Consider the following 27,499-nt stretch of genomic DNA (forward strand, 5'->3'; position numbering starts at 1 on the left):
CATTCAGTCTTCTGATGTTATTATAGTCCATAGGAAGCTGGAACCTTAATGAGTTTATGTCAACTTAATAACTCCAGAGATTCTTTGTAGACGGTGGAATGCAAACTCTCACCGGGGAACCTTCAAAGCTAAAAACAGACCCCTCCTGGGATCTCTCGCCAGCCAAAGTGAATCCCCTCGAGTGATATATGCACATCCTAGACAGTTTCCTTTGCTGGAAAATGTAGACAGCAGGCGTTAAAAGTGCCTTTTATGTCCAAAACAAAGATCTCGGTCTGTTCCTCCTAAGAGAAACAGGTCAGCTCATTATGCTCCAACTCCGGAAGCTCAATAGTCAATTTTGTATTAAAAGTGATTAGATCACAGGATATAGCAGTCCATGGACATTTTATAATTTTATCAACAGAATCACAACACTTAAGTTGCAGTTAGGTAACATTTCAGACAAAAGAGAAAGGATACCAAATAATGATGACATCATATAAGACCTATTCCACCTATATGAGTGAAACATCTGAATCCAATAATGCAACTGTACCAAACAGCCATTTCATTAAATATAATCATGTTTAATTATTCTGAACAGACTATTTTTGAATACTATCTGAGTGGATTCCAAATAATGAACATTCTCCAATAGACACTCTCTCCCTCCGCCCCCTGCCACCCTGTATGTATGTTTTATATATGAACACAAACACATACTTTATTTTGTTTCTTCAATATTATTTTGAAATCCATTTGAAGGTGCTTATTTTATTTGGATGTCTTTATTACTTCTTCCATTTTGGTTTCTCTCTCCACTCTCCTTGGTCCAAGAAGCATTCATTCTCTCTCTCTCTCTCCCTCTCTCTCTCTCTCACAGTAGGACAGCTGGAAGAAATAAAAAAAGTTCAAGGTGGCAGAAGAACCTGCAGAAGTTCTCTTTGTCTCTCTCTGAGATCCCTGCCAACAGGTGAGTTTCAATATGTGACATCAGTTTAAATGATACAAATTCCTACCTTTAAGAATGATGAACAAAAGCTATTGAGGAAGACTCAACATGGATTCTGTAAAGGAAGATCTTATCTTGCGAACCTTTTAGAGTTCTTTGAGGGGGTGAGCAAACATGTGGACAAGGGTGACCCAGTAGTTGTTGTTTACCTAGACTTCCAGAAAGCTTTTGATAAAGTGTCTCATCACAGGCTCCTAAGTAAGCAGTCATAGAATAAAAGGATTAAGTTTTCTTGTGGATTAAAAACTAGTTAATTAACAGGAAATGGAGACTGAATATAAAGGAACAGTTTTCACAGTGGAAGGTGGTAAGCAGGGGGTTACCACAGGGCTTGGTACTAGGTCAGGTGCTTTTTAACATGTTCATTAATGATTTGGAGTTGGGATGAAGCAGTGAAGTGGCTAAGTTTGCAGATGACACTAAGTTGTTCAGGATGTTGAGAACCAGGAAGGAGTGTGAGGCACTCCAGAGGGATCTGGCAAGACTGGGTGAGTGGACATCAACATGGGATATGAGGTTCAATATGGGCAAGTGCAAAGTAATGCACATAGGAGTCAAAAATGCTAACTACAAATATATGTTGATGAGGTCCAAACTAGCAGTAACTGACCAGGAGAGAAATCTTGGGGTCATGGTAGAGAAATCATTGAAGATGTCAACTTAGTGACTGCAATAAAAAAGGCAAATTCTGTGCTGAGGATTATTAGGAAATGTTTGAAAACAAATGAGCCAGTATCATTATGCCCCTGTATACATCTATGGGGTGGCCTCATTTTTAATATTGTGTTCAGATCTGGCCGCTGCATCTTTAAAAAGATTTAGCATTAGAAAAGATGCAAAAAAGGGCAACTGAAATTATTACCTTTCTTATAAACAAAGGCTCTTTAGCTTGGAGAAATGATGAGCCGGGGTGGCCCAGGGAGGGAAATTCCTTTGCCAACTCTTGTTGGGGTGCCACTAATACTTGGCCCTAAGGTCAAGAGTTTGGGAGTGCTCCTGGAGTCCTCTTTGGCAATGGAGGTCCAGGTAGCTGCGCAGCCACTACCAAATCTGCCTTTTTACATCTTTGGCGGGTATGGCAGTGGGCCCTTTTTCTGGAGCATGACGACTTAGCAATGGTGATCTACGCTATGGTCACCTAGAGCTGGGGTGGCCAACGGTAGCTCTCCAGATATTTTTTGCCTACAACTCCCATCAGCCCCAGCCATTGGCCATGCTGGCTGGGGCTGATGGGAGTTGTAGGCAAAAACATCTGGAGAGCTACCGTTGGCTACCCCTGACCTAGATAATAGATCACTGTAATGCTCTCTACATGGGGCTACCCTTGACCCTGACATGGAAACTTCAGCTAGTGCAGAACACTGCAGCACAGTTGTTAATGGGGCTCCCTTGATGGGAGTACATTCAACCAGTGCTGAAAGAGCTGCACTAGCTACCTATTGCATTCCGAGTCCATTTCAAGGTGCTGGTATTGACCTTTAAAGCCCTATATGGTTGAGGGCCTGCATATCTACAGGACCACCTTTCTCCATATGTTCCCCAGAGAGCACTGTGTTTAGTGACGCAAAACCTACTATCTATCCCCAGACCAAGGGAGACCAGATTGTGTTCTGCACGGGCTAGGTCCTTCTCAGTAGCAGCACCAGAAATGTGGAAAGCCCTCCTGGAGGCCATAAGGGTCCTGCGGAATCTTTCTCAATTCCGCAAAACTGAATTATTTTGACAGGCCTTCAACACCTAAACCAGGAGAGGACTGCCACCCTACACTGCTGAGGAACTACAATCATTATAGGATCATTGCCAGAAGAAAGAAAGATCCTGCCTATACTGAAGTTGAACAGCACCTTAAAATGTATTTTAAATTGTTATTTTATCGTTTTAAATTGTAATTGTAAATGTTTTTGAATTGACTGTCAGTCACCCTGAGTCCGCCTGTGGAGAGGGTGGGATATAAGACTAAAGTAATAAATAAATAAATTACTGAGGGGTGACATGATAGTGGTTTACAAGATTATGCAAGGGATAGAGAAAGGTGAGAAAGAAGTACTTTTTTCCTTTTCTCACAATACAAGAAGGTTTATCAGTGGCTATTAGCCATAAGGTATAGATGGAATACCATGTCCAGGGCAGTGATGCTCTATATTCTTGGTACTTGGAGGTCAACAGTGAGAGGGCTTCTGGCCCTACTGGTGGACTACTTAATGGCACGTGGGTTTTGGCCACTGTCCAACACAGAGTGTTGAATTGGATGGGTAGCTGGCCTAATCCAATTTATGAGGAATACGATCCATCGGTCATTTTGTAGAAAAATAGGTGGTGGAGCTCATCTAGGGATTGTTATGCAGCTGCACATACTATTCAATGGATAAGGAGGTGGAACTCTCAAAAAGAGGAGGCGGAAGTCTCAGAAAGGTGCAGGAGCTGTGCTCCTGTGAGCTCCCACTGAATCTGAGGCCTTGGAATACCTTATATTGTATGTAGTCATAGTGGCTACCACTTGTACTCAAACAACAACATCCCCTAAACACAACATTTTATGCTGCCAGTTAACTGCCATGTAAAGATGATACACTGGATCAGAGGGAATAAAAACAATGACATAAATTGAACAAAATAAAAAATCATGATGCTTTTCAATTAGGTGGGTAAGTTGTTTCATTGTCATATGAATTACAATAGTTATGAATCACCCCATTTTGTGATTATTACAATTAATAATAAAAGAAATAGACCTGTATTACTTAGATGTTTGGACCTCTGCCTTATGATCTGGGCCTCTGCTAAGACCTTTCAGAACTGGTAGCTATTGTCAAGTTCCCTTGCCATGTTAATGCTGTATTCTATCTCGTTGCTGTTCTGAAACACCTGCTATGATGTTGGGAAATGAAAGTATGTGGGCCTTCTAACAGTCTCTGCCTCTCAAGGTCATCACTATCTGTTAGATGTTGTGCTGATGAATTTCATAGTGTGAGAATGTCTGCTTTGTAAAAACTTAAGAGTTTTGAATTTATCTTATGCCAGAAAGCTAGGCCCACATGTAATGGCTAACTGCTTTCGCATATATATATATGCCTTCACTAACCTCCCGCCTCAGTTTTGTCACTGGCTTTGGTACTATCCTGTCTAAATGCTAATCCTAAAGATATGGAGAGTTGTTATTATTGAAGATAGTTTTAGACCTGACAGCTATAGTCTTCTTATTTTCTCTCTTGTCTCACTTCTATAATGGAATAACTTGAATAATTTTTTGTGTGTATGGAAGTGACTTGCTTTTTAGTGGGCTTCTTGTATTGAATATAGCCAATGAGGGGGTGAGATTATGTTCACTGTTTTGATTTGTTAGTTCTCAAACCTAGATATTTCTGTTATTTCTCATAATAAATATAATATAGTGGGTTCTGCACAATGATGAGGCAAGGTGGTAGTGATCATAGCTCTTTTATTAGATACAGCATAGTATAGCACTGCAGTCAGGACTGGATCTACATGTTTTTTGAGGAGGGGCAAAATTAAAAAATGACACCCCTTATGGACCATTCTATCTTATGGTCCCATAGAATACATACCCAGTTTGGTGCCCCCGCTCCGTTGGAGCCCAGGGCAAGCACCTTCCTCTGCCCCACCCTAGATTCAGCCCTGACTGCAGTCAATGATTGAAGACTGGACCAACGGGGCCAACTATATATACACTCAAGGTTCCTGTGCTAGCATGCTATTGGACCATTCAAACCAATATGGAGCTCATGATTGGAGCAGGGAAGCAGGAATTTGGATCCTGCTGCTTATTGTTCCTGAGTCCCCAAGCTCAGTCCTACAGGCTCCAATGAGCCAGGCAAGAACTCCATATATTTGTAAGTAAGTAAGTAAGTAAGTAAAATTTTATTTATATCCCGCCCTCCCCCGCCAAGCAGGCTCAGGGCGGCTAACAACAGCAAAATAACAATATATTTAACAAAACATTAAATTAACCCCGAACCGATTAATACATTAGTTAAAACAGTTACTAAGTCTAAAAACATTAAGTTAGATCTGACAGTACCGTTATTAATCGACGCTATGCCTGTCAGTTTGTGTAATGATGGCGGATCTCCAGACTGGACCATTTTGATGTTTCTTTGTGGACTTGGTCAGCCGTTCATGAATGCCTGTTTGAAAAGGGTGGTCTTGCAGGCCCTGCGGAACTGATCAAGGTTCCGCAGGGCCTGCACCTCCTCTGGGAGTTGATTCCACAAGGAAGGGGCCGCGGTAGAGAAGGCCCGTGCATAGGTAGTCCGAAGTTTAACTTCTTTTGGCCCAGGGGTGGTCAATCTGTTTTTACCTACTGACCTCAGTGCTCTCTGGGGCTCATACGGGGAGAGACGATCCCTCAGGTAGGTCGGTCCTCGGCCATATAGGGCTTTAAAGGTAATCACCAGCACTTTGTACTGGACCCGGTATACAATCGGCAGCCAGTGCAGTTCGCGTAGCCCCGGCCGTATATGCTCCCATCTTGGGAGGCCAAGCAGCAGCCTGGCCGCCGTGTTCTGCACTAGCTGCAATCTCCAGGTCCGGCACAGAGGCAGCCCCATGTAGAGGGCGTTACAGTAGTCCAATCTTGAGGTGACCGTCGCATGGATCACCGTTGCTAGGTCCCGGCGCTCTAGGAAAGGGGCCAACTGCCTCGCCCGCTTCAGATGAAAAAATGCTGACTTGGCAGTGGCTGTTATCTGGGCCTCCATTGATAATGAAGGCTCCAGTAAAACACCCAAGCTCTTTACCCGCTGCGCCGCCTTCAGCGGCGCACCGTCAAAGGTCGGGAGAGATATTTCCTTCCCCAGAGCGCCACGACCCACACAGAGAACCTCTGTCTTCGCTGGGTTCAGCTTCAGCCCACTCAGCCTAAGCCATGTTGCAACAGCCTGTAGGGCCTGATCTAGGCTCCCCGGGGCAGAGGCGGGCCGGCCGTCCATTAGCAGATAGTCACAATTCCAATCACATATACAACAATAAACTTTATATCTACTTTTTACTGTACTTGGATTTCAATGTTCCTTCCAAACTTGTAGCGCTGTCTTGCTACTTAGTTACACAGGTGTCCTTACTGTTGTATAGGTTGTATTGCAGGTGTCTTTTAGATGAACTTAGTCAGCAGCTTCTTAGACAAATTTAAAGGAAGTGAAAGGACAAGGGAAACTGCCTTTGCCTGTTACTTTGTCTTCCAATAAACTGTAAAGAAATTATTTGTGATCTGTCCATCACCCAGGGGATCCTCCCTCCCAGTTTCCCAGTTCTATCTCAACTTCCTGTCACAGCTTAAATGACAGCAGTAAGGTACACGTAAATAGAGTCACAGTTAAGAAATCTTGTATATATGCTTAACTATATTGGGATCTGTATGAGACAATGATTGTCTCTAGACCTTAAGTCTGACTTTCCTCTTGTACAATGCTGTCACAATGGACAGGTTTATATCTCCTTGGTATTGTCTTGTGCACAAGCACAATGTTAGTGATTTCAGAAGCACCATGAAGCTAGAGTGATGGCATTTTTTTTTTTAAAAAAATGAAATATTACTGCAAAACATTGAAGTTTGCATTTGGTGATAGGTTTGTTAAAATTGGTTTAGGATTTCAGGCTGATTTTATAAAGCAAAACAGTGAGGGCACCTTGACAGAGTTCCAGTTCCCCAGTCTCCTTTGCAGTTTTCATTGGTTAGAGTGTTTTTACCTTCCTCTGCCAAAATGCTTATAGAATATTGTTTTGCATGGTGAAGTGCAGGGTTGTGCTCCATTCCAAGGATACTTGCTTTCACCTGCAATTGAAGTGATTCCTTTGTGCATGCAATTAGCTAAAGTACTTTTCATTTTGTGGATGTTATTATATATAGTAGTATATTTAGTTCAAAAGTGAATTCAACAAAATTGAAAGAAGAAATATTTTATTCTTTCATTTAATACAAGCAGTGCCTGGTTAATTTTATGCAAACTATCAATGATATGCAAATATTTGCCAGTGTAATTCATGGTTGTGCATTTTCAAATTCATAATTCCTTTAACATTGGCACTGATAGATCCTACTATGTAATCTGATCCTCAGATATGCATATCATATTGTTTCTTAAGGCCAGTTCACCCAGCTGTTTTTTGTTCCTTGCAAAGCTTACTTAAAAGCCCAGATTATATTTTTGGCTATGATAAAGATATGACTATGTGACAGTTATGTACAGGCTTGGATTGGACTGACCAGTGGTCCAACGCTGGGCTTGGATCCAGCAATATGCAAATATAAACATAAACAGACTCAATGCAGGTCTCCTTGTGCAAGATGTTGCACGACACCTAGCACATTTATCTCTCTATATTATATTGCCCAGAAACCTGTTGTACAGGATCTTCTGTAAGCAGGAATACAAGAAGTGATACAAAAACTTTGACATAACTCAAGTGGCTGGCTACCACAGTCTTTTTCTTGCATTTTTACTTTTACAAAAGCTATATTGCAAGCAGACGTTTTGCACTGGATCTAACCCATGAAGAGCCTGAATACATATGCCAGGTATGGTTGTTAATACCTAGCATGCTAGATATAACTGGTCACAATATTAAAAGTGCCAAACTCAGTTCAGGGAAGTAATGAAGAATATAGTCAAACCTAAATGATGTGTACATCAGTTCCAGTTCTATAAATGGATCCTGTCTCTTAGACAGAGTGACATGAGTCAGGACACTATACCCTACATTCAACGCGATTTGAGACACAAGCACCTATCCTAGCTAGTTGCCACATTGAACAACTGTGCAGTTTAACTTAAAACCATTCTGTTGTTTAACTGGATTTATTTATTTTATTTATTTATTTATTCCGGGATTTATATCCCGCCCTTCCCACGGGTGGCTCAGGGCGGCTCACAACAAACAATAAAACAGTAAAATCGGAATAAATTAGTTACATTTAAAATCGACATTTAAAAACCTAAAATTAATATTAACTATACAGTATCACAGATATCTAGAGAGCTACATTTGTCCAGTCAGGCGTAGGCTAACCGGAAGAGGGTCGTCTTACAGGCCCTGCGGAACTGAGTAAGATCCCGCAGGGCCCTCACCTCCTCCGGTAGCTGGTTCCACCACATAGGGGCCATTGTAGAAAAGGCCCTGTCTCGAGTTGTCTTGAGATGCACTTCCTTGGGCCCGGGGATGTTAAGGAGATTTTGGGTCCCAGACCTCAGTACTCTCTGGGGGACATGTGGGGAGAGACGGTCCCTCAGGTAGGCAGGTCCCAGGCCATATAGGGCTTTAAAGGTAATGACCAGCACCTTGTACCGGACCCGGTATGTTATTCTAAAACACTGTTGGGGGGAAGGAAGAGCTTCCAGTGGAAATTTAAATTTGGGAGTTGACATGTAAAGTCAGAGAAAGAGGCAAACTAGGGATATGCATTCAGTTCAGCCTGAATACCCCCTGATTTGGAAGGAAGCTCCCTTTATACTGACCCTAAACCTAACAATAACACTAACCGTAACCTAACTATGACTCGATCCATAACTCAAACCCTAACCCTATCCCCATGGTCCCATTCACTTTAATGATACCCATAGACTATAATGGAGAATGGAAAAACATCCAAAACTTTTCTGCTTCAACATTATACCTTTCACTATGATATGTAAACTCAATCTTTACAAGTCCTAAACCTAACCCTAATGCTAACCTTCACCTAACTTTGACTTGTTCCGTAATCATAACCCTAACCTTATCCCTATGATCCCATTCATTTTAATGATTCCCATAGACTATAATGGAGAGTGGAAGAAACATCCAAAACTTTTTCCTTTAAACACTATACCTTTCATGATGATATGTAAACTCCATCTTTACTAACACTAAACCTAAACCTAATGCCAACCTTCACCTAACTGTGACTCGTTCCGGAACCCTAATCCTATGGTCCCATTCACTGTAATAATTCCCATAGACCAGGGGTGTCAAATATGCAGTTCGGGGGCCTTATCAGGCCTTTGAGCAACTGGCTGTCATTTGCTTCCTTCTCTCTATATCTTGATTCCTTCTGCATAACAGCTTGCTTTGCCAGGCGCTCTCAATCACACAGCAGAGCTACTGAGCCAAGCTTCTCTTCCTTCTATTGACTAAGGCTCCCCCCCATCCCCAGTCCCTGAGGAAGGAAGGAAAGAGCCAGAGCTTCCTTTGCCTAGTTCTCTGGATCCCATGGGAGAAATACAAAGGAAACACCTATAAGACCAATGATTGCTAACCTTTTAAGCATGTTTGAAGTTTTTAAAAATATATATTTGTGTTTGTGTTCTTTATAAAATTTATATCTCTGCTACCTAATCTTAAATAGGTACACACATGGCCCGGCCCAACATGTCTTGGCCCAATCCAGCATGGCCCAGCCCAACAAGGTCTCATTTATGTCAGATCTGGCCCTAATAACAAATGAGTTCGACACCCCTGCCATAGACTATAATTGAGAATGGAAAAACATCCATAATTTTCTCCCGTCAACGCTATACCTTTCACTATGATATATAAACTCCATCTTTAATAACCAGAAGCCCAAAATTTATGCTAACCTTCACCTAACTGTGACTCGTTCTATAACCATAACCCAAACCTTATCCCTATGGTCCTATTCACTGTAATGATTACCATAGACTATAATGGAGAATGGAAAAACATCCAAAACTTTTTCCCGTCAACACTATACCTTTTGCTATGTTATATAAACTCCATCTTACTAACACAAAAATGAACCTTAACGCTAACCTTCACCCAACTGTGACTCATACCATAACCCTAACCTTATCTCTATGGTCCCATTCACTTTAATGATTTCCATAAACTATAATGGAGAATGGAAAAACATCCATAACTTTTTCCAATCAACACCATACAATTTATGAATTGTATTGTAATTGTATTATCTTGTTTTTATTGTTATAACATGGTTTATACCATGTCCTGTAAGCCACCCAGAACTAGGGATGTGCAAAAAAAAAAAAATCGGATTGACACGGATTCGGAAGTATACGGGGGAGAAAAATTCGGATTCCCCGTATACTCCTGAATACCGCATTCGGAATAGCCGCATATACGGTAGATGCACGGCTATTACCGAATATATGGCCCTATTATACCCTATGGGCCATTGAAATCAATGGCAAATAGGGTATATTTGAAGCCACATGGAGGGGAGGGGGTTTGAGATAGAGCCCCCAAGTTTGCAGGGGACCTGCAGGGGACTCTCCCCTCCATGCCCCCCAAGTCCCAAAAAGATTGGGCCAGGGGATCCCATTCCAGGGGCACCCAAAGAGGGTCCCCCTATTCCATCATTATACCCTATGGGCCATTGAAATCAATGGCAACATAGGGCATAATTAGAGGCTACTGGGGGGGCAGGGGGTTTGAGGGAGAGCCCCCAAATTTGCAGGGGACCTGCAGGGGACTCTCCCCTCCAACCCCCAAAGTCCCAAAATGATTGGGCCAGGGGGTCCCTGTCTTTGGGCTCCCCAAAAGGCCCATTGCTAACAATGATGGGGAAAGCCCAATTAGCCACTTCCTCACTGTAATTGTCATGGGAAAAGTGGATCTGGGGAGCAGGGGGTTTTGAGGAGAGCCCCCCAAACTGCTGTGCAGCTTCAGGGCACTGTCCCACACAAAACCCACAAGGCCAAAAAAAAATTGGACCAGGGGGTCCAATTCCTGGGGCACCCAAAGCCAAACCTAACCACATCAGAGAATCTCTATAGGACCCATCCACCCACTACATCCCTCTATCTACTCTATGAACCCTGCAGGGCAGGCCTGGAAGCAATATAAAACCCAGTTGCAACGTCACACAAAACACAATCTGCTCAAGGTCTGCTCTGCAGACCTGGCTGCAGCAAACCCAGATGCCAGCTCTCCAGCCCTGCCCCAAACAACACGGGGAGACCTGGCCAACTACAACAAACCTGCTGGTTCTGGGTCTCTCACCCAGGTGCCAGCTTCCCTGCCACAGAACACACAACCTACTCTATAAAAACAAGAAAGTGACCCAGCCCACACACACCCTCACCAACCCCCACACCAACCAGAGGCTATTTAAAAAACCAAAACAAAACCAGCAGAATCAAAAAAGGCCAAGTGTTAAAAAAGTGGCCTTTTCACCAACAAGAAAAGGGGGACAAAAGTGGCCTTTTAAACAATGGAAATTAGGCCAAACAGCACCCCCCCAGGAACCCAAAGAAAAGAGTAACAGCAGCAGCACAACACAGGCTGCAACAAATCAAACACTGAATACTTTTAAAACAGTAAAAAAAATAACTTTTAACAATACAGGAACTTTGCCACCCCCTCCCCCCAAAAAAACCCTTCACCCTAACCCCAAGAAATCCAAGCCACCCAAATCAGGAGAAGTAAAAGGACACTGCACTTTAAAAGTCCTCTCACTAAATTAAGATATGGGCAAATTGGCAAAACCCCCCACCCCAGGCCCCCTCCCCAAGCAGAAACCCCCAAATAAGCTACCCCACCACCACCACCACCCAAATCTGGATAAGTAAAGGGACTCTAAGTCTTTAAAAAAAGTCCTTTTACCAACAATAAATAAAAACAAGAACCCCAAGAGTGTCTTACCTTGTCTTCTCTAGTCCAGGGAAGTCTGAGTGAGAGAGCTGCAGGCAGCAGGGCAGCTTAAGCTAAGGGCCAGCCACTGCTGCCAGCCCTTTGCACAATCTCTCACACAAAGCAGCAATGGAGGAGTCAGCCAGGGAAGACTCCTTAAAAAGCCCTTCAAAGCATGCATTTGCAATGCATTTTGCAAATGCATGCTTTGGATTGGCTGCTGGGGCTCCTCTTCCCCCTCCCCCCTCCCTGATCCCAGGGAGGTTAAGGGAGAGGCGGGAAGAGGCCACTAAAGGCGCCAAAGCTGCAGAAGCTAATTTGCCGCCTTTTGAATTGACGCCGTGTACTTACGAATAGCTATTCGTAAGTACACGGCGAGCCTATTCGGCTGCCGTATAATGGGCGCCTATGGAAATCGGCTGCAGCCTATTCCGTATGCAGCTGAATCAGCACTGATTCGGCTGTAAATACGGTTCGGCCGAACCGAATGCACATCCCTACCCAGAACCTGCCTAGGCGGGGAGGGCGGGGTATAAATAAAATGATGTTATTATTATACCTTTCACTATGATATTTAAGCTCCATTTTACTAACCCGAAACTGAACCTTAACGCTATCCTTCACCTAACTGTGACTTGTTCCATAACCCTAACTCTAACCATATCCCTATGGTCCCAGTCACTGTAATGATTACTATAGATTATTAAGGAGAATGGAAAAACATCCAAAACTTTTTCTCATAAAATCTATACCTTTCACTATATGTAAACTTCATGCTTACTAACCCTAAAATGAACCTTAACGCTAACCTTCCCGCAATTCTTCCATAACTCTAACCCTAACCTTATTCCTATTCTTGCATTCACTTTAATGATTCCCATAGACTATAATGGAGGATGGAAAAACATCCAAAACTTTTCCCCATCAACACTATACCCCTCACTATATGTAAACGCCATCTTTACTAACCCTAAACCAAACCTTAACGCTAACCTTCACTTAACTGTGACTTGTTCCATAACTCTAACTATATCTCTATGGTCCCATTCAATTTAATGAATCCCACAAATTATAATGGACAATTGGAAAAGATCCAAAACTTTTTCTAGTCAGCTCTATACCTTTCACTATGATATGTAAACTCCATCTTTACTAACCCAAAACCAAACCTTAATGCTAACCTTCCCCTAATTGTGACTTGTTCTATAACCCTAATCCTAACCTCATTCCTATGGTTCCATTCACTTTAATGATTCCCATAGATTACAATGGAGAATGGAAAAACATTTCCAAAACTTTTTCCATTAACACTATACCTTTCACTATGATATTTAAACTCCATATTTGCTAAACTGAAACATTACCTTAATGCTAACCTTCCCCCAAAATTGACTTGTTCTATAATGCTAACCTTATCCCTATGGTCCCATTCATTTGAATGACTCCCATAGACTATAATGGAGAGTGGAAAAAACATCCAAAACTTTTCTCGTCAACAACACTATAACCTTCACTATGATATATAAGCTCCATCTTTACTAACTTTAACCCTAATGCAAACCTTTACCTAGCTAAGATTTGTTCCATAGCCCTAACCTTAACCCTTTCCCCTTGGTCCCATTCACTGTAATGATTCCCATAGACTAAAATGGAGAATGGAAAAACATTCCAAATATCTTTCCCTTCAAAACTATAACCTTCACTATGATATGTAAACTCCATCTTTACTAACCTTAAACTTAGACCTAACACAAACCTTCACCCAAATGACATATGTTCTCTAACCCTAACCCTTTTCCTATGGTTTCATTCACTGCAATGATTCCCATAGACTATAATGGAGAATAGAAAAACATCCAAAACTTTTCTCCATCAAAACTATACCCTTCACTATGATATGTAAACTCCACCTTTACAAATGCTAAACCTAACCCTAATGCAAACCTTCACCTAACTGTGACTCATTCCGTAACCCTACCCCTACCCCTATGGTCCCAGTCACTGTAATGATTTCCAAAGACTATAATGGAGAATGGAAAAACATCCAATACTTTTTCCCTTCAAAACTATACCCATCACTATGATATGTAAAATCCATCTTTACTAACCCTAACACAAACCTCCTAACTGTGACTTGTTCCACAGCACTAACCCTAACTCTTTCCCTATGGTCCCATTCACTGTAATGATTACCATAGACTATAGTGACAAAAGAAAAAAACATTCAAAAAATGTTTCCCTTCAAAACAAAACTGTACACTATAATATGTAAACTCCATCTTTTCTAACCCTACCCCTAAGCCTAATGCAAACCTTCACCTAACTGAGATTCATTCTGTAACCTAACAGTAACCCTTTCTTTATGGTACCATTAACTGTAATGATTCCCATAGACTAGGATCGAGAAAGGATAGACATCCAAAAAATTTTCCATCTAATTTAATTAGATAAATTAGAGAGCTTAGAGTGTTGCTCAAAAGATACGAAAAAAGAGATAACAGAGTTAGTTAAAATAACTAAATCTATAGAGGATAAGTTAATGATAACAGAACAGCGGGTCAGCACAATAGAACTTAAGCAATCAGAACTAACTGAAAAGGTGACTAAGATAGAAATGGGGAGTGCAGAATATGTTTTAAGATTTCTGAACATCCCGGAGGAAAAGAATGAAGACCTAACAAGCTTACTAGGGACTGCGCTGACACCAATTTTGGAAATGGAGAAATCTGAGATAGAAAAGGATTTTGATTATGTGTATAGAGTTAACTCTTTATATGTAAAAAAACATGAACTACCTAGAGAGATACATCTTAAATTCATCAGAAAGGGGATAAAGGAGAAAGTGTGGAGATTAGTAAGAGAACAACCAATAGTAGTTAAAGGGAAAAGGATTAAAATAATGAGAGAAATCCCATGGTCAATTAGGCAGAAAAGAAAAGAATATATGAAATTGGCGATCATGTTACAGGATAATGGGATAATGTATAAGTGGCTTGTGCCAGAGGGGCTATTGTTTACTTTTCTGAACACAAGATATAAAATTGATTCCAGGCCTAAATTGGAAGAGTTTTTAAATAACCAGGCAAAGAATTGGTCAAAAAATCCAAGTAAGGGTAATTCAAAAGAATTTGAAAGTTGGAAGGACTTGGATGAGACATGAAAGCAGGTAGATCCTCCGCAGACAAATGAACAAGAGGAGGGTGAGGTTACTCATAGTGAGGATTTAATCCAAATAGAAACAAGACTCCAGAAAAAAAAGAAAAACATACAACCAGAATATAGAGGACTATTAAATTAATTATGGCAAAGCAATTGAAGATATTATCTGTAAATGTTAATGGTTTAAATTCGCCTAATAAATGAAGAAGGGTATTAATGCAACTTAAGAAACTTAATGTAGATATCATATATATTCAGGAGACACACATGAAACAAAAAGATGAAATTTTGTTAAAGGATAAGAGATTGGGTAAAGCGATAATAACATCAGAAAAAGAGAAGAAGAAGAGAGGATTGGTTACTTACATTAAGGGTGATATACAAGCCAAATTGATTTTTTCATCACATGATGCAAGATTTCAAGGAATTGAGATAATCAGGGACCAACAGAAATTTCTGTTAGTTAATATCTATGCACCAAATGAGAAATTGGGCGCCTTTTATAAAAATATTTACTCGACTGTTGGTGAATATGACTATGAAAGCATATGTTTAATTGGCGACTTTAATGCAGTTAACTGTCCAGAAGTAGATAAGAAACTGGGGAAAAATACTGATAAACGGAAAAAATGTAAGAGTAAAGTTTTACTGGATGTTTTTTTTTAAATGGCTTAGGAATTTGTAATGGTTGATTTATGGCGCTCTTTGAATCCGGGCAGGAAGGATTTTACTTTTTTTTCTCATAGACACAGTTCGTGGTCCCGTATAGACATGTGCTGGCTTTCAGTAAGTTTAATGAAGTTTGTGAGAGACATTGAAATCCTCCCGAATACTATGGCAGATCATAACCCAATTTTATTGTCTTTGGAAAGTGGAAGAAGAACAGGAGGATGGAGGATGAATCCAGGTTTAGTGAAAGATAAGAAATTTATTGAATACATAAAAGAAGAGATGGGATGGTTTTTTAAGCTAAATGATCAGGAGATTTCATCCAAAATAGTGTGGGAAACGAGTAAAGCTTATGTTAGAGGGTTAATTAAGAATTATATTGTACATCAGAGACGGGAAGAAAATAAGAAACTAGAAGAAATAACCGAACATCTAAAACAACAAGAAGAGCAGCTTAAAAAGACACCAAATATTCAGGAGGTTAAGGATAGGATAAAATTGTTACAACACAAGATCCATGTAATGTTTTTAGAGAAAATGGAAAGGCAAGTTCTCTTCGCAAGACAGCAGTTTTTTGAGAACGCTAACAAATCAGGGAGATTGTTGGCGTATAAAATCAAGAAGGAACGGGAGAAAAGATTAATCAAGACATTGAAGGATAAAGAAAAGAATCATAAGCATCTCTTGGAGGATCTGAAAAAGATAGTTACGGAGTTTTATACACAATTATATGATTCAGTAGAAATCGATGAGCAGAAGCAGGAAAATTATCTTTTGAGTAGACCTCTACCTAAGTTAACAGAAGAACAGAAGCGGATAATGAATAGCCCAATTACAATGTTTGAGATTGAAGAAGCTTGGGGCAAACAAAAGAGAAATAAAGCGGCGGGTCTGGATGGCCTCCCTGCGAGTATTATATTGTGTTTAAGGAGAGCTTAATTTATCAGTTCAAAAAAATGATAGAGGAAGTATGGTCAACTGCAGCAGTGCCAAATACGTGGAGATACGCGAACATAACTCTTATACAGAAAATGGACTGTGAATGTGAAGAAATCAGGGACTTTAGCCCAATAGCATTACTCAACGTGGACTATAAAATCTACGCACTGATACTTGCAAATAGAATGAAAAAAGTCTTAAATATATTAATACATCCAGAACAAACAGGTTTCCTGCCAAAAAGGCATTTAAGTACTAATATTAGAATTATTTTGGATACCTTGGAGTACTATGAGTTAAATAGAGACAAGCAATTAGCATTATTGTTGCTTGACGCGGAAAAGGCTTTTGATAATTTAGACTGGAATTTTATGTTGCAACAGCTTAAGATTATGGAGTTTGGTGACGATTTTATTAGAAACGTACAGGCAATTTACTATGAACAAAAAATTAAAATAATTATTAATGGCGAAACAACTGAAGAAGTTAAAGTCAGTAAAGGAACTAGGCAAGGCTGCCCCCTCTCCCCATTACTTTTTATTTTATCATTGGAAGTATTTAATGAATCCATCAGAAGCAACAAGAACATTAGAGGTTTAACAGTAAAAGGCGAAACTTACAAACTATTGGCTTACGCCGATGATATTATTTTAATCATTCAAAATCCATTGGAATCGATAGACGAAGTTTTGAAAGAAATAGATGCCTATGGTCAAGTCGCTGGCTTGAAAATAAACAAACAAAAATCCAAAATATTAACAAAGAATATGACAAAGTTGGAGGCTAATGAATTAGAAACAAAAGCCGGCTTTAAAAATGAAAAAAAGTGAAGTATTTGGGAATAAATTTAACAAATAAATGCAGTAGTATATACGAAAACAACTTTGTGCCACTGCTTAGGGAAATTGGAAATTTATTGAAAAAATGGGAAGGTATGCAACTATCTTTTATGGGTAGAATAGCTCTTATAAAAATGGCTATCCTCCCAAAAGTGATGTTCTTATTTCAAACAATTAACTTTGCTGTCAAGAAGGAATTTTTTGTTAGATTAAATAGAGTAGTCAAGGATTTTGTGTGGCTTGGAAAAAAGCCTAGGGTTAAATGGAAAATACTAAGTGATAAAAAAGAAAATGGCGGCCTTGGACTGCCAGATTGGGAAACCTATTATATGGCTAATGTGACGGTTTGGCTGAAAGACTGGATAAAGTTGGAGAATAAGAGAATTCTTGCCTTAGAAGGACGTGACCTCTCAACTGGTTGGCATGCAAATTTATGGTATATAGAGAAAGGTCATAAATATTTTACAAATCATTTAATTCGAAAAGCCATAGTTAATGTCTGGACAAAAATAAAAAAGATGATATATACTAAGACACCCAAGTGGATTTCACCAGTAGAAGCATCTATAAAACTACAACTGTGGGAAGTGCCTTTAGTATTGGTTTGAATTTATAACCTCGGGGAAGTCAACATTGGAGGGAGGGGGATGGAAATGTCATATGGGTTAATGTCAAAAAAAAATAAGAAATAGTTAAGTTTTGTAACCATATGCTACCAATAAATTGTTTAAACACAAAAATTTTAACGTATCAGGAAGTGTTGGATAGTGAAGATAAATTAAGGAAAAAGGAGGAATTGGAACAAATGGGAATAAAAATAGACTGGTGGCTGAATATGCAGATTATGGCTAAGTTTAATAAAGATAAAACAATTGGTTTTACAAAAAAGAACTTTGATTTAGATGGAATATTATTGGCAAAAGAAGATAAAACAATCAAAAAAGTATACAACTATTTGATGCAAATAAAATTAGAAGAGGAAGTGGTTAAAGAAACAATGATTAAATGATTAGGGTTTGTAGAATTTTTCGGGATCAAGTGCCGTGTTCTACTGGAGAAAGTTTTTCTTCCAGATGTTTTGTTCTCAGCTGCGGAGAACATCCTCAGTGGCATTGCAGCCGGAGCAGGCGCTCAGACCTTCTTGGCTGCTGTGCATTGAGTAGAGCCAGGGCTGCTGGAGAGCTGCTATTTCTAGGCTGGAGGGGGTGTGATGAAAGGGCAATTGGTTTGTGGATGTGCCCATTGTTTGGTGGGGCTTCCTGGAAGGGTAGTGATAAGGAAACTGGAAGAAGGCATTTTCATCCACCAATCTTGGTACCCAGCTCTGCAAAACACCCTACAGACTATAAATTACAGAAAGTCTCAGAACAACCAGCAAATTCCACAGAACAATCAGCACACTCAACAAACATCTTCCTTATCTTCAAACCCCTTCCAACCCTCCCAGCAACTAACACAGAACAATGGTCACATTCAACAGCCAGTTTCCTTATCACTACCCTTCCAGGAAGCCCCACCAAACAATGGGCACATCCACAAACCAATTGCCCTTTCATCACACCCCCTCCAGCCTAGAAATAGCAGCTCTCCAGCAGCCCTGGCTCCACTCAATGCACAGCAGCCAAGAAGGTCTGAGCACCTGCTCCGGCTGCAACGTCACTGAGGATGTTCTCCGCAGCTGAGAACGAAACATCTGGAAGAAAAACTTTCTCCAGTAGAACACGGCACTTGATCCCGAAAGATTCTACAAACCCTAATGATGTTACCAGCCGTGAAAACCTGAAATCTTTGATAATGATTAAATGGTCGCAGAATTTGGGAAAGACCATACAGTTGGAACAATGGTCGCAAGCATGGAAAAACAATTATAAAGTTATCAAACCAGTTAGTTACAGGGAAAATTTTTATAAAATGTTCCATAGGTGGTACATCACACCAGTACTAGTTCCCTAACCTTTCCTTATCGTCCCTTTCACTGTAATGATTCCAATAGACTATAATGGAGAATGGAAAAACATCCAAAACTTCCCATCAACACTATACCTTTCACTATGATATGTAAACTCCATCTTTACTAACCCTAAACCTAACCTTAACACTAACCTTCACCAAATTGTGACTCGTTCCATAACCCTAACCCTAACTCCAACCCTATGGTATGTAAACTGCATCTTTACTAACCCAAAACCGAACCTTAATGTTAACCTTCACCAAACAGTGACTTGTTCCCTGACCTTATGCCTATGGTAGCATTCACTGTAATGATTCCCATAAACTATAATGGAGAATGGAAAAACATCCAAAACTTCCCCCTTCTAAACTATATCCTTCACTATGATATGTAAACTCCATCTTTACTAACCCTAAACCTAACCCTAACACAAACCTTCATCTAACTGTGACTCATTCCGTAACCCTACCCCTACCCCTATGGCCCCATTCTCTGTAATGATTCCAATAGACTATGATAAAATCCAAAAAAAATTCCCGTCAACAGTATATCTTTCACTATGATATGTAAACTCCATCTTTACTAACCCTAAAGCTAACCCTAACACAAACCTTCACCTAACCGTTATTTGTTCCATAACTCTATCCCTATTGTCCCATTCACTTTAATGAGTCCTGTAGACTATAATGGAGAATGGAAATCATTCAAAACTTTTCCCCATCAACGCTATACCTTTCACTATGATATGTAAACTCAATCTTTACTAACCCGAAACTGAACCTTAATGCTAACCTTCACCAAACCGTGACTCGTTCCGTAACTCTAACCCTGACCTTATTCTTATGGTCCCATTCACTGTAATGATTCCCATAAACTATAATGGAGAATGGATTAACATCCAAAACCTTTTCCCATGAACACTATATCTTTCACTATGATATGTAAACTCCATCTTTACTAACCCTAACCCTAATGCAAACCTTCACCTAACTGTGACTCGTTCCGTAACCCTACCTCTACCCCTATGGCCCCATTCTCTGTAATGATTCCAATAGACTATAATGGAAAATGGAGAAACATACAAAACTTTTTCCTGTCAACACTATACCTTTCACGATGATATGTAAACTCCATCTTTACTAACCTTAAAGCTAACCCTAATGCAAACCTTCACCCTAACCCTAACTTTATTCCTATTGTCCCTTTCACTTTAATGATTCCCATAGACTATAATGGAGAATGGAAAAACATCCATAACCAACCAAACAACCAAAAATGTTGGCATTGAATACTTCCAAATGAAATTTTTCTCCATTATACGGGAGCCACATATGGCTCTGCCGAATACCACCAAATCAGTATTCTGAAGTATTCGCAATGCAATGAAAATGACGGGAAAGGAGGTTTCACAGTCTTAGGGAAGCTGCTTGCCTCCTTTCCTGCCTTTAGAAACCTTTTCCCACCTCTCCCATAGCCTCCCTGGGATCAGGGATGGAGAGGAAGAGAAGTCCCAGCACTCAATCCAAAGCATGCATTACAATACAACACGGCTGTATTGCAACATTTTTGTTATTTTGTTTACCTGGGTATTCAAGTTAACACTGTTCTCTGGCCAATCACAGAGCAGTGGTATTTTTAAAAGCTGCTCTGTATAGGGCCAGAGAACCTTTTCAAAGACTCTGCCTGGCTGGACTCCATTGCTGCTGCTGGACTTATGTGACTGAGAGAGAGAGAGATTGTGTTGCGCTGACCCTTGGCTTCAGCTGCTGCTGCTCTCTGTCTCAGCCTTCTTGCCTGGCCTGCCTGGCCTGGAAGACATCTAAAGGTAAGTTTGGGGTTCTTGTTTTTATTTTTGTTAGGATAAAAGTGAAAGGACTTTTTAAGGCTCAGAGTCCCTTTACTTATCTAGATTTGGATGGGTGGTTTATTTGGGGCTAGTGTTAGGGTGCTCTGTTGGGGGTGGGGGCCTGGAGTGGGGGCAGGGGGGGTTGCCAAATATCTTACTTTAGTAAAAGGACTTTTAAAAGTGCATTGTCCTTTTACTTTTCCTGATTTGGGTCGCTTGGATTTCTTGGGGTTAGGGAGAATGGGATTTTTTTGAGGGGGGGGGGGGTTTGGTTAAGTTGTTGTATTGTTAAAAGTCAAGTTTTTTAGTGTTTTAAAAGGATTCTCTGTTTGATTTCTTGCTGCTGTGTTGGGTTGCTGTTGTTCCTTTTCCCTTCTGGTTCTGGTTCTTGGGGGGGGGGAGGGGTGCCAGTTTGACCTAATTTTTATTGTTAAAGTTCAGTTTTTTAGAGTTGGATTTGTTGGGTTTCTCAGTTGCATTTGGTTGGATGTGTTGGTGTTGGTGTTGCTTCCTGTCCTGTTGCCCCTTTCCCCTTGTTCTGGTTGTTGATGGGGGGTGGGGTGGGGTTAATTTGGCCTACATTTCTTTGTTAAAAGTTAAGTTTTTTACTGTTACATTTTGGGTTTTTTAAATTACCTCTGGTTGGTATGAAAGAGTTGGTGGGTGGGCTGTGTGGGGTGAGTCACTTTCCTGTTTTTATAGAGTTATTTTTACTAATAAGAATGTTTTTAGGGATTGTGTTTTTTCAAATTTAAAAAAAATAATAATCCAGTTTAGGTCTTTAGTTTTTTCCCCAAACTCAACTAGGCCAGATAGGGGCAATTTAAAAAGATTGCAGGTTTCTTCAAAAAGGCAGCATGAATAGGCCACATCAGACTCCCTTTTAAAGAGACTAGGGTTGCAGTGCATCTTGCTTTCAGGAAATGATTTCCATAGGGTAAACCACAGCTTGTCTCTAGTCATAGGGGACACCTGATTTCTAGTTTGCAAGGAAATCTAGTTTGTCACAGGATCTAGTTAGGAGTAGTTTAACTAGGAGGATATAACAAGGATTGCCTTCATCTCAAGGCAGCCTTTTAAACTGTAGCCAGGTAGAAGCAGGATCACCTAGTCTCCTAAACTTTACCAGACTACTACTACCCCCCCCCACCCAAAAAAGGACAGGTTAGGGACCAAAAAACCCCTAGTTTTGGTGGGAAGGTTTTTAAAAAGAAGTCAGGTCACCTGTTGGTTCAGAGTACAGTGTAGTGAGCTAGGTTTGTAAAAAAAAAATCCCACTCTCAGTTCAGGTTGTGAGACTGACCAAGGGTGACATGAGTGACAGGCAGCAGAAGAGGGGCCCTGGGGGCTAGGCCAGGGAGAAGACTAGAGGGGTGGAGGGGAGAAGGAGGACCATAGTTTTCCTCCCACCTGTGTGTAGGGCCACTCCACAGCCACCTTCCAGCACTTCGACCTCTGGCCATAGTGTGATGAAGAAGGCCAGCCTTGGGCCCTTCATCGAGGCTGCTGCTGGGGCACCCCCACAGAGGTGCCATTAGGTGCTGGCACTGAGCAGGAGTCTGTTGCTCAGGCAATCTCTTCTTCAGCTGATGTTGCTTGGCCTCAGCAGCCGGAGGAGGGGCTGCAAGAGCAGTCTTCCTTGAAGATGAGCTTTGGGGACAGTTTTCTGCCCAAAACAATAACCCCAAAAAGGATGCAGAGTGTTGTGCAAGAGCTGGAGGAGAAGCTGGTTGAGGAAGACCAGTCCCCTTCTTTGGTTCCTTTGGGCACCAGTGGGCTTCAGGAGATGGCTATGAGGGGAAGCCGCATGAGGTGAAGGGGGAAGAAATGGAGACACATGAGGTGCCTCCATCTCCACCCACTTCCTCCTGGTGGCCAGCTTCTCCTGCCACCCCAAGACACGATGTGTCTGCCCCGAGCACCTCACAGGAGGTGGCTCCGGTAGATACCAAAGCTGCTGGTCAGCTTGGGCATCCATACACCTCCAAAGTCTGGAAGCACTTCCGGCTTATGGAGGATCCATACTATGCGCAGGGCCATCTGTGCAGGGCCTGGATCAGTCGTGGATGGGAACCTGCCCACCTGACTCCTGATGGGATGTGTAACCACCTGCAGAAGCACCACCAGGTGCTACTTCTTAAGGAGGAGAAGCAGGGTGGTGCTGAGGTGTCCAAGCAAACATCACCGCTCAGCCAGGTGGTCCGTCCCACCGCGACTACCTCCAGAGCTCTCCAGGAGAGTTCCGTGACAGGGCAGGGACACCAGGCATCTCTACCTGAGATGTTTAGTGGGGGTGGCACCTCTGTGCCAAGAGGGGGAATGAGGTATGGCAGTAGGATGATTGCCTGGAACCTTGCCAGGATGGTCACCCATGGGCTTCCATTTTCTGTGACCGAGAATCCTGGGGTGCTAGGATTGCTCGAGTACCTGGCGCCCTGGTACAAAGTTCCTGTTTGAACCATTGTTAGCAGGACCATTGTGCCATCTGTTTTCAGGGTGACCTGATCTGTGGTGAAGAGCATTTGGCCTGTGCTGCCAGGGGGACTGTTGATTTCACCTCAGATCTCTGGAGCTCCCCAAGTGTGTTTGAATGGTATCTCTCACTGCACATTGGTGGCAACTCAGTGAGCTGCAGGGTGGGGGTGGCACTAGCAGTAGGCAGGCCCAGGGCCACCAGGCCGGCTATCGCTGGGCCTTGCTGTACGCTGAAGCAGTCAATGCAGCACACATGGTGGGTAATCTCAGAGCCATCTTCTCACGTTAAAGGGCTGCGTAGGCAGGGACATTGCCATGGGCTTCATGGTGACAGATGGTGACTCCAACATCAAGGCGACTGTCCAGTGTCAGGGCCTAAAATGACTTCCTTGCGTGGCCCACCTTCTCTACCTCTTGGTTAAGGACGCACTGGACCAGACAAACAGCAGTGATCGTTGGTATCTTGCTGCGACCCATGAGTACCAACTTCTGCTCTAGAAGTGTCAGCACACCACGGGTCACTTCTCACGCAGCAATAAGGACTCTTACCTACTGCATGAGAAACAAATACTGACAGGAGGGCCTGATTGGTGATGTCAGCACATGATGGAACTCCACCTGAGCCATGCTGGAGAGCATGTTGGAGCAGAGAGCAGCCCTGAATGCCTTTGTCTCTAAGATGAGGGTCTTTTGTGAAGAGAACTGTCTCATCCAAGAGGATTGGGTGGTCACTTCTCAGACTGTGGAGGTTCTTGGGCCCTTCAAGACCTACACAGAAATACTCTCATCTGATAGATGATAGATAGATAGATAGATAAATTTATTGTCATTGTTCTCAACAAAAAGAGAGCAACGAAATGAGGTGCTCTTCCACAAAACATACCAACACATCAAACACACATATTCATACCATTTAAATACATCTAAAACCATTTAAACCATTTAAACCATTAAAACCATTTAAATACATCTAAAACAGATAAACATTCATAAAACCATTTAAACCATTTAAACCATTTAAATATATCTAAAACAGATAATCCTTCATAACCCTGCATTTAGCCTAACCACAGCACTTGGATAGAAACTGTCCTTAAATCTGTTTGTCCTAGCCTTCAACACTCTATATCGTCTACCTGACGGTAAGATCTCAAATAGCAAATGGCCCAGATGTGAAGGGTCCCTTAGGATCTTTTGTATCTTCCTTTTACATCCCATATCTGATATGGCGAACATCACACTTATCGTCTCCATGGTCCACATGGCCCATGAGGACCTGGCTTCATTTCTAGTTCCAGCTCAAGGCCATGCAGACGTTCTTCCAGTGGTACACGCCATGGTTGTTAGGCTGCACGAAGGGCTTGAAGCCAGCTTTCAGCCTCTCACATAGGAGGCGATCTACATGCTGGCAATCATGTTAGACCTGAACATTTAGGGCAAGATCACCAAACGGGCCAATGAGCTTGATCACTGGCAAGATGAGCTCTCCCGGAAGGTCAATTGCTGCAGAGTCAAGGCGGGCACAGTGATGGGAGCTGAGGAGGAGGGGGGTGAAAGCAGCTCATTTGGCACTTCCACTGCTGTTCATCCCCAACATCCCCAGCTAGGCAGTGTTTCCCACCAGACTCATGCCAAGAAGAGTGCCAGGATGACACTCATCGGGATGCTCGTTGGCCCTTCTGGGAGTGGTAGGCCCCTCTGAGAGTGGAGACAAGTGCTGCGATGGTGAGGGACTATCTTTCGGAGACCTATGAGTCACAGGACACATCTCTCTTGAACTACTGGGTTGTGAAGAAGGCGGTCTGGCCTGCGCTCTCTGCTGTGGCCCAGGTGTTCCCCTCATGCTCACCAACGAGCGTGCAGAGCGAGTGCAACTTTTCTCACATAAGTGACATTGTCTGCCCACATTGCACTCGCCTGCAACCCTGGACAGTTGAGCAGTTGGTCTAAAGTGAGCACCTACTTATGCCTGCATCCTCTCTTGGTCCATGCTTGGAAGGTGGTTGTAAAACGTTTTCCAACTAAACATAGAGTCCAAAGATAGCCTAACAACTCACCTGTCAAATGATTGGCTCCCCCACCCCTCATCCCATCCCCAAACCAAAAGTGAATGCTGATTTAAAATCTGCAAAGAAATACAAATTTCCACAGTCCCCATCCACATATGCCTAATAATAATGAAAGGGCCATTGCAGCCCCCAACTGCAACCAACAGCACCCACAGGTCCAGTCAGGATAACCCAGTTTTTTTTTCAGGGGCAGGAGGAAGAAAGAGGGAGGTGCCAATGATGATGACAGGCAGCCAGCAGCCATACCTAGGCTGAGGTCCCTCTAATTAGGACAGTGATAGCTGGTGTGTTGCTGCTGAGCTGAGAGAGAAGGAATGATTCCCTCCCTCTCAAAATCTGAGGCCCTCCCAGTGATCTTCCTCATTTGGGATGCAACTCTGGCTCCCCTCCTTATAGTGCACCCTGGGTAACGCCAAAGAGCTGTCAATTGTCCATCACTCAAGGTAAGTTGAAATGCATCTTACTTTGCACATAACTGAGTTGTTGTGCTTGGCCAACTCTCCCAATGTTGTTTAGGGCAGGGTTGGAGAACTGTCATCCATAGATTGTGTGTTCTGTGGCAGGCAAGCTGGCATCTGGCTGAGAAACCCAGCAGCAGCATGGTTGTTGTGCTTGGCCAACTCTCTCAGTGTTGTTCGGGACAGGGCTGGAGAGTTTAAATATGGGTTTGCCTTCAGCAAATTGTATTTTGTTTGGCAGTGAAGTTGGCATTACTTGACAACTGGGTTTATATAGGTACTAGGCCAGCAGGGTGCATTGAGTAGATAGAGGGTTGTAGTGCATTTGGGCCCTATAGAGATTCTCTGATGTGAAGTTAGGTTTGGCTTTGGGTGTTCCTGGAATTGGTCCCCCAGGTGCATTTTTTTTTTTGCCTTCTGGGTTTTGTGTGGCTCTCCCCAAAACCCCCTGCTCCCCAGAGCCACTTTTCCCACGAGAATTACAGTGGGGGAAGTGGCTAACTGGTTTTTTCTCATCATTGGGAACAGTGTGTTGCTGGGTAGGTCCAGTCTTTTGGGTCCAAGTGGGTTGCATGTGGGAAAGTCTCCTGAAGCTGCCCTGCAGTTTTGGGAGCACTTCCTCAAACCTCCTGCTGGCCAGAGCCATTTTTCCCAGGGCAATTACAGGGGAGAAAATGGCTAATTGGGTTTTCCCCAGTCTTGGGAGCAATGAGCCTTTTGGGGTGCCTCTGGAATGAGACCCCTTGGCCCAATCTTTTTGGGACTTGGGGGTTTTGTAAGGGAGAGTCCCATACAGGTTCTCTAAAAATTTGGAGGCTCTCCCTCAAACCACCTCCCCTCCAGGCAGCTTCCAATATACCCTATGTTGCCTTTGAGTTCAATAGCCCATAGGGTATAATAGGGTCATATATTCGGTAACAGCCAAATATCTCCTGTATATTCAGCCATTTCTGAATACTGGTATTTGGAAATATATGGTATTCCAAATTTTTTCACCCCATATATTTCTGAATCCAAATAATTCCAATTTTTTTTCTTTTCTTTTTTTTTGCATATCCCTAAGGATGTGCAAAAATGGCGTGGAAGGGAAGCAGGAACCCTATCCTCCACCTTTGCAGTGTTCTCAAGTCCAGTGGAGCAGCTGCACAGTTCTTTAGGATGGGTACCTGTGTTCTACTTTGAGTCACAAGGGGTGATAACAGACGCCCTGGGGACAGGAGGCAGACTGACCAAGAAAGTGTGTCCACATGCACACATCTGTCTCCCATCCCCGTTCTGCCCTCAGCCTGCCCGGGGCCGGGTCAAAGCTGCCTTGGAAAGGCCTAATTTCTGAGGCTGCTTTGAGGTGCTTCCCAGCCATCTGGGTGGCTGGGAAGTGCCTGGGCAATCGCTGGGAGTGCACTCCTCTAGAGTGCATGCAGCTCGTCCGTGTTCTGGGGGCAGGCCATGTGCTGTCTGGAAACTTCTGGTCTGCTCCTTTCTCCACTGGCTCTCT

This window comes from Heteronotia binoei, chromosome 3 (genome assembly GCF_032191835.1).
Source record: "Heteronotia binoei isolate CCM8104 ecotype False Entrance Well chromosome 3, APGP_CSIRO_Hbin_v1, whole genome shotgun sequence".
In the NCBI taxonomy this organism is placed as follows: domain Eukaryota; kingdom Metazoa; phylum Chordata; class Lepidosauria; order Squamata; family Gekkonidae; genus Heteronotia; species Heteronotia binoei.